Source organism: Notechis scutatus, chromosome Z, assembly GCF_049901735.1.
Source record: "Notechis scutatus isolate UNSWTSFEM ecotype Mainland chromosome Z, rNotScu1.2, whole genome shotgun sequence".
In the NCBI taxonomy this organism is placed as follows: domain Eukaryota; kingdom Metazoa; phylum Chordata; class Lepidosauria; order Squamata; family Elapidae; genus Notechis; species Notechis scutatus.
Window position 1 is genome coordinate 118,090,734 of NC_142025.1, and position 8,513 is coordinate 118,099,246.

The window sequence follows — 8,513 nt, forward strand, 5'->3', positions numbered from 1 at the left end:
GCTCACCCAGATGGCTTTCCTGCCTAAGGCAAAACGAACTCACTGTCTCGGGGGAAGTCACCCGCGTGCTCCTGGGGAACTGGCCTGTGTTGGTCTAAAGTCACCCAGATAGCTTTCCTGCCCTAGGCGGAACTAGAACTCACCGCCTCCTTAGAACCACCATCTTGATGATTGCCCACCCAAGTCACCCAGATAGCCTTTCCTGCCAGCAGGAACTAGAACTCACCGTCTCCTGGGGATTGGCCAAAGTCACCCAGATAGCTTTCCTGCCTAAGGCGGAACTAGAACTCACCGTCTCCTGGGATTGGCCCAAAGTCACCCAGATAGCTTTCCTGCCTAAGGCAGAACTAGAACTCACCGTCTCCTGGGATTGGCCCAAAGTCACCCAGATAGCTTCCCGCCCAAGGTAGACTAGAACCCATCTCCTGATGATTGGCCCACACCCAGATAGCTTTCCTGCTAAGGGGAAGCTTTTACCGTCTCCTGATGATTGGCCCAAAGTCACCCAGATAGCTTTCCTGCCTAAGGCAGAACTAGAACTCCACCGTCTCCTGGGGATTGGCCCAAAGTCACCCAGATAGCTTTCCTGCCCTAAGGCGGAACTAGAACTCACCGTCTCCTGGGATTGGCCCAAAGTCACCCAGATAGCTTTCCTGCCTGCCGAAGGCAGAACTAGAACTCTCACGTCTCCTGGGATTGGCCAAAGTCACCCAGATAGCTTTCCGCCTAAGGCAGAACTAGAACTCACCGCCTCCTGATGATTGGTCCAAAGTCACCCAGATAGCTTTCCTGCCTAAGGCAGAACTAGAACTCACTGTCTCCTGGGGATTGGCCGAAAGTCACCCAGATAGCTTTCCTGCCTAAGGCGGAACTAGAACTCACCGTCTCCTGGGGATTGGTCCAAAGTCACCCAGATAGCTTTCCTGCCTAAACCAGGAACTAGAACTCACCGTCTCCTGGGGATTGGCCGAAAGTCACCCAGATAGCTTTCCTGCCTAAGGCAGAACTAGAACTCACCGTCTCCTGGGTTTATGCCTAAGGACTAGAAGTCACCCAGATGGCTTTCCTGCCTAAGGCGGAACTAGAACTCACCGTCTCCTGGGGATTGGCCCCAAAGTCACCCAGATAGCTTTCCTGCCTAAGGCGAACTAGAACTCACCGTCTCCTGGTGATTGGCCTAAGTCACCCAGATAGCTTTCCTGCTAGCAGGAACTAGAACTCACCGTCTCCTGGGGATTTTCCTGCCTAAGGCGGAACTAGAACTCACGTCTCCTGGTGTTTTCCTGCCTAAGGCAGAACTAGAACTCACCGTCTCCTGGATTTTCATGCCAGATAAGGCAGAACCAGAACTCACAATCTCCTGGGATTCCAAATCCTGATGTTTTCCTGCCTAAGGCGGAACTAGAACTCACCGTCTCCTGGTGATTGGCCCAAAGTCACCCAGATAGCTTTCCTGCCTAAGCAGAACTAGAACTCACTGTCTCCTGGTGATTGGTCCAAAGTCACCAGATAGCTTTTCCTGCCTAAGGCAGAACTAGAACTCACCGTCTCCTGGGATTGGCCCAAAGTCACCCTGATAGCTTTCCTGCCTAAGGCAGAACTAGAACTCACCGTCTCCTGGTGTCCCTTTCCTGCCCAAGGCAGAACTAGAACTCACCATCTCCTGGTGCCTTTTCATGCCTAAGGCAGAACTAGAACTCACCGTCTCCTGGTGATTGGCCCAAAGTCACCTAGATAGCTTTCCTGGTGCTGCCTAAGGCAGAACTAGAACTCACCGTCTCCTGGTGATTGGCCCAAAGTCACCAGATAGCCTCCTGCCTAAGGCAGAACTAGAACTCACCGTCTCCTGGTGATTGCCCAAAGTCACCCAGATGGCTTTCCTGCCTAAGGCAGAACTAGAACTCACCATCTCCTGGTGATTGTCCCAAGCTCACCCAGATAGCTTCCTGCCTAAAGGCAGAACTCACCGTCTCCGGTTTTCATGCCTAAGGCAGAACTAGAACTCACCTCTCCAGGTAGCTTTCCTGCCTAAGGCAGAACTAGAACTCACCGTCTCCTGGGATTGTCCAAAGTCACCCAGATAGCTTTCCTGCCTAAGGCAGAACTAGAACTCACCGTCTCCTGGTGTTTTCATGCCCCAGATAGCTTTCGCCAAGTCATAGAACTCACTGCCTCCGGGATTGGTCCAAAAGTCACCCAGATAGCTTTCCTGCCTAAGGCAGAACTAGAACTCACCGTCTCCTGGTGATTTCAATGCCCTAGAAGGCAGAACTAGAACTCACGTCTCCTGGTGTTTTCCTGCCTAAGGCAGAACTAGAACTCACCAAAGAAGTCACCCAGATAGCTTTCCTGCCTAAGGCAGAACTAGAACTCACCGTCTCCTGGGATTGGTCCAAAGTCACCCAGATTGCTTTCCTGCCCAAGGCGAGAACTAGAACTCACCGTCTCCTGATGATTGGTCCAAAGTCACCCAGATAGTTTCTGCCTACAGAACGAACTTACTGTCTCCTGGGATTATCCTGGGCTTTTCTTCTCTACCCAGATAGTCTTTCCTGCCTAAGGCAGAACTAGAACTCACACGTCTCCTGGTGATTGGTCCAAAGTCACCCAGATGGCTTTCCTGCCTAAGGCAGAACTAGAACTCACTGTCTCCTGGGGATTGGCCCAAAGTCACCCAGACAGCTTTCTGCCTAAGGCAGAACTAGAACTCACTGTTCTCCTGGGATTGGCTTCAAAGTCACCCAGATAGCTCTTCCTGCCTAAGGCAGAACTAGAACTCACCGTCTTCCCTGATGATTGGCGAGAAAGTCACCCAGATGGCTTTCCTGCCTAAAGGCAGAACTAGAACTCACTGTCTCCTGGGGGATTGGTCCAAAGTCACCCAGATAGCTTTTCCTGCCTAAGGCGGAACTAGAACTCACCCCGTCTCCTGATGATTGGTCAGAACTAGAAGTCACCCAGATAGGGCTTTCCTGCCTAAGGCAGAACTAGAACTCACCGTCTCCTGGGGATTGGTCCCAGAAGTCACCCAGATGGCTTTCCTGCCTAAGGCAGAACTAGAACTCACCGTCTCCTGGGGATTGGTCATTCAAAGTCACCCAGATGGCTTCTCCTGCCTAAGGCAGAACTGCAGAACTCACCGTCTCCTGGGGATTGGCCCAAAGTCACCCAGATGGCTTTCCTGCCTAAGGCAGAACTAGAACTCACCGTCTCCTGATGATTGGCCCAAAGTCTGCCCAGATGGCTTTCCTGCCTAAGGCAGAACTAGAACTCACTGCTCTCCTGATGAATTGGTCCAAAGTCACCAGAGGGCTTCTCTGCTCTAAGGCAGAACTAGAACTCACTGCTCCCTGGGTTTTCATGCCTAAAGTCACCACCAGATGATGCTTTCCTGCCTAAGGCAGAACTAGAACTCACCGTCTCCTGGGATTGGCCCAAAGTCACCCTGATAGCTTTCCTGCCTAAGGCGTGAACTAGAACTCACCGTCTCCTGGTGATCGGCCCCAAAGTCACCCAGATAGCTTTCCTGCCTAAGCAGAACTAGAACTCACCGTCTCCTGGGATTGGCCCAAAGTCACCCAGATAGCTTTCCTGCCTAAGGCAGAACTAGAACTCACTGTCTCCTGGGTTTTCGGCCTAAAGTCAGACCTAGGATAGGTTTTCTGCCCAAGGCAGAACTAGAACTCACCGCCTCCTGGACATTGGCTCCAAAGTCACCCAGATAGCTTCTGCCTAAGGCTGGAACTAGAACTCACTGTCTCCTGGGGATTGGCCCAAAGTCACCCAGATAGCTTTCCTGCCTAAGGCAGAACTAGGACTCACTGTCTCTCCTGGGGATTGGCCCAAAGTCACCCAGATAGCTTTCCTCTAAGGCAGAACTAGAAGTCACCGTCTCCTGATGATTGGCCCAAAGTCACCCAGATAGCTTTCCTGCCTAAGGCGAACTAGAACTCACCGTCTCCTGGGATTGCCCAAAGTCACCCCCAGATAGCTTCTACCCCACTGCCTAAGGCAGAACTAGAACTCACCATCTCCTGATGATTGGCCCAAAGTCACCCAGATAGCTTTCCTGCCTAAGGCGGAACTAGAACTCACCTGTCTCCTGGGGATTGGCCCAAAGTCACCCAGATAGCTTTCCTGCCTAAGGCAGAACTAGAACTCACCATCTCCTGATGATTGGCCCAAAGTCACCCAGATAGCTTTCCTGCCTAAGGCAGAACTAAGAACTCACAAGTCTCCCTGATGATTGGCCCAAAGTCACCCAGATAGCTTTCCTGCCTAAGGCGGAACTAGAACTCACCGTCTCCTGGGGATTGGCCCAAAGTCACCCAGATAGCTTTCCTGCACAAGGCAGAACTAGAACTCACTTGTCTCCCTGAGGGATTGGCCCAAAGTCACCCAGATAGCTTTCCTGCCTAAGGCGGAACTAGAACTCACTGTCTCCTGGGGATTGGCCCAAAGTCACCCAGATAGCTTTCCTGCCTAAGGCGGAACTAGAACTCACCGTCTCCTGGGGATTGGCCCAAAGTCACCCAGATAGCTTTCCTGCCTAAAGTAGGCGGAACTAGAACTCACCGTCTCCTGGGGATTGGCCCAAAGTCACCCAGATAGCTTTCCTGCCTAAGGCGGAACTAGAACTCACCGTCTCCTGGGATTGGCCAAAGTCACCCAGATAGCTTTCCTGCCTAAGGCGGAACTAGAACTCACCGTCTCCTGGGATTGGCCCAAAGTCACCCAGATAGCTTTCCTGCCTAAGGCAGAACTAGAACTCACCGTCTCCTGAGGGATTGGCCGAAAGTCACCCAGATAGCTTTCCTGCCTAAGGCAGAACTAGAACTCACCGCTCTCCTGGGATTGGCCCAAAGTCACCCAGATAGCTTTCCTGCTCAAGGCAGAACTAGAACTCACCTGTCTCCTGGGGATTGGCCCAAAGTCACCCAGATAGCTTTCCTGCCTAAGGCAGAACTAGAACTCACCGTCTCTGAGGATTGGCCCGAAAGTCACCCAGATAGCTTTCCTGCCTAAGGCAGAACTAGAACTCACTGTCTCCTGATGATTGGCCCAAAGTCACCCAGATAGCTTTCCTGCCTAAGGAGGCGGAACTAGAACTCACTGTCTCCTGGGATTGGCCCAAAGTCACCCAGATAGCTTTCCTGCCTAAGGCAGAACTAGAACTCACCGTCTCCTGGGGATTGGCCAAAGTCACCCAGATAGCTTTCCTGCCTAAGGCAGAACTAGAACTCACCGTCTCCTGGGATTGGCCCAAAGTCACCCAGATAGCTTTCCTGCCTAAGGCAGAACTAGAACTCACTGTCTCCTGGGGATTGGCCCAAAGTCACCCAGATAGCTTTCCTGCCTAAGGCAGAACTAGAACTCACCGTCTCCTGGGGATTGGCCCAAAGTCACCCAGATAGCTTTCCTGCCTCAAGGCGGAACTAGAACTCACCGTCTCCTGGGGATTGGCCCAAAGTCACCCAGATAGCTTTCCTGCCTAAGGCAGAACTAGAACTCACTGTCTCCTGGGGATTGGCCGAAAGTCACCCAGATAGCTTTCCTGCCTAAGGCGGAACTAGAACTCACCGCTCTCCTGGGGATTGGCCCAAAGTCACCCAGATAGCTTTCCTGCCTAAGGCGGAACTAGAACTCACCGTCTCCTGGGGATTGGCCAAAGTCACCCAGATAGCTTTCCTGCCTAAGGCAGAACTAGAACTCACCGTCTCCTGGGGATTGGCCCAAAGTCACCCAGATAGCTTTCCTGCCTAAGGCGGAACTAGAACTCACTGGTCTCCTGGGGATTGGCCCAAAGTCACCCAGATAGCTTTCCTGCCTAAGGCGGAACTAGAACTCACTGTCTCCTGGGGATTGGCCCAAAGTCACCCAGATAGCTTTCCTGCCTAAGGCGGAACTAGAACTCACTGTCTCCTGGGGATTGGCCCAAAGTCACCCAGATAGCACCTGCCAGGCGGAACTAGGCTTCTCCTGCCTCACCCAGAAGCTTCCTGCCTAAAGGCAGAACTAGAACTCACCGTCTCCTGGGGATTGGCCCAAAGTCACCCAGATAGCTTTCCTGCCTAAGGCAGAACTAGAACTCACCGTCTCCTGGGGATTGGCCCAAAGTCACCCAGATAGCTTTCCTGCCTAAGGCGGAACTAGAACTCACTGTCTCCTGGGGATTGGTCCAAAGTCACCCAGATGGCTTTCCTGCCTAAGGCGGAACTAGAACTCACCGTCTCCTGGGATTGGTCCAAAGTCACCCAGATAGCTTTCCTGCCTAAGGCAGAACTAGAACTCACCGTCTCCTGGGGATTGGCCCAAAGTCACCCAGATGGCTTTCCTGCCTAAGGCAGAACTAGAACTCACCGTCTCCTGGGGATTGGCCCAAAGTCACCCAGATAGCTTTCCTGCCTAAGGCGGAACTAGAACTCACCGTCTCCTGATGATTGGTCCAAAGTCACCCAGATAGCTTTCCTGCCTAAGGCAGAACTAGAACTCACTGTCTCCTGGGGATTGGCCGAAAGTCACCCAGATAGCTTTCCTGCCTAAGGCAGAACTAGAACTCACCGTCTCCTGATGATTGGTCCAAAGTCACCCAGATAGCTTTCCTGCCTAAGGCGGAACTAGAACTCACTGTCTCCTGGGGATTGGCCCAAAGTCACCCAGATAGCTTTCCTGCCTAAGGCGGAACTAGAACTCACTGTCTCCTGGGGATTGGCCCAAAGTCACCCAGATAGCTTTCCTGCCTAAGGCGGAACTAGAACTCACCGTCTCCTGGGGATTGGCCCAAAGTCACCCAGATGGCTTTCCTGCCTAAGGCAGAACTAGAACTCACCGTCTCCTGGGGATTGGCCGAAAGTCACCCAGATAGCTTTCCTGCCTAAGGCAGAACTAGAACTCACCGTCTCCTGGGGATTGGCCCAAAGTCACCCAGATAGCTTTCCTGCCTAAGGCGGAACTAGAACTCACCGTCTCCTGGGGATTGGCCCAAAGTCACCCAGATAGCTTTCCTGCCTTAGGCAGAACTAGAACTCACCGTCTCCTGATGATTGGTCCAAAGTCACCCAGATAGCTTTCCTGCCTAAGGCAGAACTAGAACTCACCGTCTCCTGGGGATTGGTCCAAAGTCACCCAGATAGCTTTCCTGCCTAAGGCAGAACTAGAACTCACTGTCTCCTGGGGATTGGTCCAAAGTCACCCAGATGGCTTTCCTGCCTAAGGCAGAACTAGAACTCACCGTCTCCTGGGGATTGGTCCAAAGTCACCCAGATAGCTTTCCTGCCTAAGGCAGAACTAGAACTCACCGTCTCCTGGGGATTGGCCCAAAGTCACCCAGATAGCTTTCCTGCCTAAGGCAGAACTAGAACTCACCGTCTCCTGGGGATTGGCCGAAAGTCACCCAGATAGCTTTCCTGCCTAAGGCGGAACTAGAACTCACCGTCTCCTGGGGATTGGCCCAAAGTCACCCAGATAGCTTTCCTGCCTAAGGCAGAACTAGAACTCACCGTCTCCTGGGGATTGGCCCAAAGTCACCCAGATAGCTTTCCTGCCTAAGGCGGGAACTAGAACTCACCGTCTCCTGGGGATTGGCCCAAAGTCACCCAGATAGCTTTCCTGCCTAAGGCAGAACTAGAACTCACCGTCTCCTGGGATTGGCCCAAAGTCACCCAGATAGCTTTCCTGCCTAAGGCGGAACTAGAACTCACCGTCTCCTGGGGATTGGCCCAAAGTCACCCAGATAGCTTTCCTGCCTAAGGCGGAACTAGAACTCACCGTCTCCTGGTGATTGGCCCAAAGTCACCCAGATAGCTTTCCTGCCTAAGGCAGAACTAGAACTCACCGTCTCCTGGGGATTGGCCGAAAGTCACCCAGATAGCTTTCCTGCCTAAGGCGGAACTAGAACTCACCGTCTCCTGGGGATTGGTCCAAAGTCACCCAGATAGCTTTCCTGCCTAAGGCGGAACTAGAACTCATCGTCTCCTGGGGATTGGCCCAAAGTCACCCAGATAGCTTTCCTGCCTAAGGCAGAACTAGAACTCACCGTCTCCTGATGATTGGCCCAAAGTCACCCAGATAGCTTTCCTGCCTAAGGCGGAACTAGAACTCACCGTCTCCTGGGGATTGGTCCAAAGTCACCCAGATGGCTTTCCTGCCTAAGGCGGAACTAGAACTCACCGTCTCCTGGGATTGGTCCAAAGTCACCCAGATAGCTTTCCTGCCTAAGGCGGAACTAGAACTCACCGTCTCCTGGGGATTGGCCCAAAGTCACCCAGATAGCTTTCCTGCCTAAGGCGGAACTAGAACTCACCGTCTCCTGGGGATTGGCCCAAAGTCACCCAGATAGCTTTCCTGCCTAAGGCGGAACTAGAACTCACCGTCTCCTGGGGATTGGCCCAAAGTCACCCAGATAGCTTTCCTGCCTAAGGCGGGAACTAGAACTCACCGTCTCCTGGTGATTGGCCCAAAGTCACCCAGATAGCTTTCCTGCCTAAGGCGGAACTAGAACTCACCGTCTCCTG